The sequence below is a fragment of the Colobus angolensis genome, unplaced genomic scaffold (genome assembly GCF_000951035.1).
Source record: "Colobus angolensis palliatus isolate OR3802 unplaced genomic scaffold, Cang.pa_1.0 Scaffold15, whole genome shotgun sequence".
Taxonomy (NCBI): domain Eukaryota; kingdom Metazoa; phylum Chordata; class Mammalia; order Primates; family Cercopithecidae; genus Colobus; species Colobus angolensis.
In genome coordinates, this window is record NW_012114599.1 from 2,617,452 (window position 1) to 2,624,058 (window position 6,607).

Consider the following 6,607-nt stretch of genomic DNA (forward strand, 5'->3'; position numbering starts at 1 on the left):
GGCCTCATTACAGGGTGTTGCTCTGGAGGTTGGTGGGGTTTTTTGTTTGTTTGTTTTTGTTTCTGTGTGTGTGTTTGTTATGTTTTGTTTGTTTTTGAGACAAGGTCTTGCTCTGTTGCCCAGACTGAAGTGCAGTGGCGTGATCTTGGCTTACTGCAACCTCAGCCTCCTAGGCTCAAGCGATCCTCCCACCTCAGCAGGTTACAGCAGGAAGTAGGAGGCAAATTTCCAGAAGGGGATAGACTGGGGGCTTGGTCCCCAGCCCTGAGTAGCTGGGACTACAGGCATGCACCACCGCACCTGGCCAATTTTTTTTATTCTTTGTAGAGACGGGTCTCACTCTGTTGGCCAGGCTGGTCTTGACGTCCTGGGCTCAGGCAATCCTCCTGCCTTGGCCCCCCAAAGTGTTAGAATTACAGGTGCGAGCCACCACACCTGGCCTGCTCGGGAGTTTTGACTTAATTCTGGTGGGTGAGTGATAAGAAGGTCATTGAGGGACTTTAAGAGTGAATGAAACAATGAGAGCAGGACTTTCAGAAAGATTATTCCGGTGTCGCTGTGGGTGGAGGACACATTAATGTGGGGGAGAGACTGGAGGCAGGGGGCTCCCGTGAGAGCACGGGGGGGTATTTATCAGCCTGAGTGAGAGGTGATAAATAACCTTACCTGCTCTTTCGTGAGGCAGGTGAACTTCATGATACAAAGGTGGAAGAGATTAGAATCCTATGCCTCCTCCCTTCCCCCACCCCAATATATTTTTTTCACTTGTCCAGGCTTGAGGCTTTATTACAGTTTCATATCATCTTACAGTTTTTTCTTATGAGAGTCTCCCTACCCTCCGAGCTATCCCCCCCTCTCTCCTCACCATCATTCCAGGCCCAGCAAAGCACCCACTTCCTAGCTCATCAAGCCCCCAGCCCCTCCCCTTCCGGGAAGTCAGCCCCCACTTCCTGCTGTAACCCTGGAGTGTCTGAACCCCCTCGGCCTACCCTAGCTCTGGCCCCCTGAGCCACCCTCAATCTGTTAGCTGCCCCCAATATCAATTCATCTCCCCCAGAAATGGACAGTCGTAGGTTTTATGAAAGGTTTTGTGGGAAGTTGAGGAGAGCATTGCATCGTACCTATGGGACAAACTTTCCCCTAAGTCGCATTCAAGCATCTCTATGTTTTCCAACCTTTCTCTCTGCTGGAGCTGCCACACATTAGCTCTTTCTCCCCCAGCATTCTCCCTCAACCCCATGGGTTCCAGCCTTTTCCTCACCATGTCCCCTCAGCAACACAAAAACCTTGGCCTCCCGCAGTCTCTGGATGTAGGGACTGTGTCTCTCATTGAGGACTTTTCATGCACTGTGTTTCTCTACTGTCAGCAACTTTATCTACTGTGTCTCATTTTTTTAGACACAGCTCCTTATGGACAGAGACTGTGTCTTTTCTCTTTTTTGCATCCCCTGCTGCTGTGTTACTTTAGTGCCTAACACAGCAGGTTCTGAACAAGTGTTGATCATTGTTATATTCTTCTCTCCAGGCCTAGCTCTGGGTTACGGATGGAGGACTCCAGAGCCTCTCTCCTCTCCTAGTCCATAGACTTGGCCATAAAAAAAGGGCAAGGATGTGAGATGGTGGTCAGGGGAAAGGTGGTGCATTGTATTCCAAGGATCCTTCTGGACAAGAAAATACCCTATCGGTCCCAGGGAAAGACTGTGGATGGGAACAGCCTGAAACTCAGGCAGGATGTGCCCCCTGCCTCACTTCAGTCCAGTGGTTGGTTACTCCTGGGCTTGCCTGAAGGTTTATTGAGTCCCATCCCTCCATGGGAAACAGATGGAAGGGGTTTTGCTTTGGACCTGGGTGCAGAGGCAGGAGGCTCTGGAGGGACTGGGCCTGGTCTGTGTCCTCCATGTGGGCCTCAGCCATGGGAGAGGCACATCTTAGCCTTCATGTCTATGTGGCCATCAAGGCAAGACTTGACCTTTGGGGTGGGCTACCTGTCACCATCCTGTTGAGCTCCGACAACTATGGCCCTGTAGAGGTCTTTACCTTAGAAAAGTTTGCACTGGGTGCATTCTCTTAGTTGAGTGAATGGTACAAACTAACATGCATCCTTTATTGGCATTAACATCCTCCCCTCTAGAAGCCATGTTCCTTGTGTAAGCTCCTCGGTCCCGTGAGCCAAAAGGAGCAAACTGTTAAAATGGCAGGCAGGCACAACCCTTCCCCACACCTCTCCTCATTAACACTTCCTCCCCAGGCGCAAGAGATGCTGTCTGCTACTGATGCAGAGGCTTTGCTTATGGTGATGGGACTGCTGTAGACTCACTCCCTGCTGAGGAAGACCTGGAGGAACTGAACACACAGCAAGGAGGTCCTGCCCCACATGCTAGGAGGCCAGCTGCCTCCTGAGGATGGTAGGCAGAGTAACTTGGTGAAGGAAGAGTGTGGATTTGGTTCTGATTCTGAGCTGCCTGGAGAGCCAGAGATGGAGAGGATGCTTTGACTGTGTGGCAGGACCTCAGAGAAGGCAGTGAAACCAACAGAAAAGGCTGCAGGCCTTCATCTCTGACCCTGGGCTCATAGGGCCCCTGGAAGTGGGTCAGCAGATCAACTCTGGGCCCAACCACACACACCCCCCACCACCTCTAGGAAGCAACTGCAGCCCCTTCCTGGGCTCCCCAGGGACATTGCTCAAGTCTTTGCCCCCGTCCTATGCTCTCCCCAGTCCACCCAGATACCCCTTCCAATTAACGAGTTCATCTCTGAAACCACACCTGATACTGACAGCACTGAAAGGACTCTAGTCTCACCTCCCACCCCCACCTTCCTATGGGCAGTCCTAAAGCACGATAAACCCTCACCTTTCCTGGCACCCAATGCTTTCCTGCACAATCACACAGCTCACCCAGTGGTCTTGCCTTACAGAACAGCAATATGTCAACCTAAAAGGTAGAAGCAGAGACAAAATTAATATAAGTAGAGAGTTTATTTGGGTCAAGTTTGAGGATTGCAACCTGTGAGCATAGATTCAAGTTGCCCTAAATATACATTCTGATTAGCTGAAGTTACAAGCAGATTTTTAAAGGCAAAAGCAGAACATAGGGCATGGGTTGATATAAAGTTGTTTGTCAGGAATTCTCATTGGTTTACATAAATAACATTGATTTGATTGGCTGTACATTGTTAAGCTACAGAGTGTGGGTTACAATGTCTGGTAGGGCATTATTAGGTTGATCTATAGCTACTGTGGTGATAGCAAGCAGCTTCAAGAGACAAACACATTGTTCAGAGTGGGGCAGTTGGACATGATTGCTGTCTCGTTTTAGTGTCTCCCTGGGCCTGATCATTAAAAGGACTTGTATTCCTCAGATAAAGTTTCTTTTCTTAACTCCTTTCATTGAGAGTCGAGTTACTCTGCTTCCCGCTGCGGACACAGCAAAAGGGGATCAGTCCAGACAGGCCCTGGGCCCGGCTCCCCACACCCTCCAGCACATCCTTGGAGTGAGGGCACCGAGCACATGCTTTCGTCTCTGGGAGATGAGCCTTTAGAGGGTGATGTTTGACTCACTCTAGTTCCTACCAAACCTGAGTGGATTCATGTCCTGGAGATTACAGAAGGTTTAGAGCATGAAGGGACCTTGAGAGCCAAATATTTGTCTGAATCTGAAGCCCAGAGGAAGCCAGGAAGTAGTCCAGGGTCATCACCAGCTAAGAAGCCTCCTGGGACTGCAAACAGAAAGCCTGAAAAGACTAAGTTGTCATCATTCATTTTACGAAAAACTTGCTGTACAGAAGCTTAAGAACTTTGGCTTCCAGCAGGACAGAGAGGACAGAAAGTGCGTGACCACAGCTGGGTCCTTGGAAAATCCTTCCTTTCTCCTTCCCAGGGTATTGTGACCTCAGGGCTCAGTAAAAATGAAGGCCCATAGAGAAGGGGTGCCTGTGGGCGACTGCACAAGGGATGTGACTTGAGGGGCCCAGGGAAAGACTGGAAGGAAGAAAGAAAGGAAGGGAGAGAGGGAAGGAAGTGGAGGGGAGGGAGTAGAAACGAAATGGGCTGGGGTTCAACTGGTAGAAGGAGAACAATAGGGAGGGTTTGAAGATTTTTTTCTTTGCTTGTTTGGAAATTGAACCCTGGGTTTTCATTCAGTTAAATTCAAATCAGTAGACCTCTTATTCATTTATTCATTTGACAAATATTTATTGAGTAGTTATCAAGTGTCAGGCACTCTGCCAGGCACTGCATCCCTTGCAATGAACAAGACAGTTAAGGCCCAGCTTTCACAAAGGAACATTCTATCATGAATGAAGCAGGGAGGGGTGGGTACAGTGGGAGGGGTCAGGTAAACCCTAAACAAGTGGGCAGGCGATGACTTGGGATTGGTTTAAGTGTTAATGAGAAGTAAAGGGTTATGGGCAGCATGGCCTTCCATGACCCCGGCTCAAGGAAGGCCTCTTCCTAAATCTACCTTGCACCTAAAGGAAGGGAAGGAGCCAGCCACAAAAACAGAAGAAGGGGAGGAGGGAACTGGGGAGATAGGAAGGGCATTCATTCTAAGCAGAGGGAATAAGCGCATCACATCTGTCTTGGATTGTTTGGGCTGCTATAAGAAAATATCTTAGACTGGGCAATTTATAAACAAGACAAATTCATTGCTCACAGTCTGGAGGCTGGGAAGTCCAAGATCAAGGCACCTAATCTCATTCATGAGGAGCAGAGTCCTCCCAGTCTAAATCACCTCCCAGAGGCCCCACTTCTTAACACTATCACATTGGGGATTAAGTGTCAACATAGGAATTTTAGGGGGACATCGACATGCAGACCATAGCAACACTTGAACCATAGGGGCATCAAGGCGAAAACAGCTCTGCTGGTGTAAGGAGCAGGAAGGAGACCAATGGGGCTTCACTAAGTGTGTGGAGGAGAAAGAGAAAGGATAGGGCTTTTGTGGGTCTTGTGGGTGGCATTTAAGGAATTTGGATTTATCCTAACTAGAGTGGGAAGCCACTGGGAGCTCCAAAGTATGTAAGGGGCACGGCCTCATTTTACTGTATGCCGATTCTTGCACTTGCCTCTCCCCTTCCTTGCTCAAAATAACTCTCAACAACTCCACAGAAGTAGGAAAGCCAACACCCCGTCGTCAGCCAGCTCCGACCAATGCACACTTCAAACATTTTTTTCTGGAAAGCCCCCTGTAAATAGCCTTTGGGCCAATGATATCCCTTTTCCTCGCAAAGAATACCATTCGCTTCACCTATGTCTTTAGTAGCAGAAATGACTAACGTTATGATAATCCCACTCCAAGGCAGGAACAAACACACGTACTATTGACAGAAATTCTTTAGGCCAGCTGAGGAAGCATCACCTGATCCACACACTGTCACCTCCCTTTCTCCTTACTGGGGACCCTCATCTGCCAGCAGGACTGCTAAACCTAGGCTTAGCTCCCCCTTCTAAATTTTTGTGCCATTACCACACCTCCATACCTTTCAGTTTTCTCTTAGTTCTTTAAAGTATGCTTAAATGTCTCGACTGCTTGAGTTGAGAGGCACCTCTTCCTGCCTCCTTCTACCTTCCAGAAACTTTCCCACTGTGCTGTGGAATCCTCAGACTCGGACATCGCCTGGACTCTCAGCCCACTGGTTTGTTTCATGTTCTTTGGAGTTCGGGTTTGTTGCCCTGGAGAGATGACCACCCCTTTACCTGTGACTTCCCAGATTTTTCCCACTTTGAGCCATGAGGTTCGCCAGCCCCACCAAGGGACTGGGGAGTGGGGTGAGGGCTAGGGTACTGGCTCTGGCCCCATAAAAATCAGAAAGAAATGATAAGCAAGAAGGGTACTGGGTATATGTTGAATGAATGAATAGAGCCTGGCTTTCTGGAATTGTGGCCCTGTCTTTGATGGATTCCTTTGGGCTTTAGATTGGACTCACTCCCCATTTTCTCCAGCTGTTGTGTGACCCTGGCAAGTCACATCTCTATTAAGTGTGGGACCAGGGGCCCATAACCAACTTTCCTGGGGCTCTCCAGGCCCCCAATCCCCACCCCAGTGCTGGCTTCACCAGCTGTCACTGATCCTTGACCTTTTCTCATCTCTCTTTCCAGGTTTATTTCACTGATACCAGTCTGGTTTGCAACTGGTCTTTGGTACATTCTGGCCTCGGGGATCCTTGCTTCTCTTGTGGGCAAGGTTGTGCCTTAAACTGCAAGAAGAGGATAAACTACAAATCTACTGGCCTCTCTCTCCATCCAAGAGCAGAGCATGTTCCCAGGGAGACTGCTTTTGGGGACAAGGGTGGCTGTGTGTGTATGGTTGGGGGAAGTGGGTGTGTGGATGAGTATGGAGAGTGCAGGAGAATGCTTTATGCCTTTGACTTCCCACTCTGAAGACAAAGAGCATTAATAGGCATGTTTCCTGCCTCCAGGCTTACCGGCTAGAGAGAACCTACACTTGGATCTTGGGTTTGGAGTCTTTTTTTTTTTTATGATTATAGCTTTTATTTTTTATTTATTTATTTTTCATTACGCTTTAAGTTCTAGGGTACATGTGCACAACCTGCAGGTTTGTTACATATGTATACATGTGCCATGTTGGTGTGCTGCACCCATTAACTC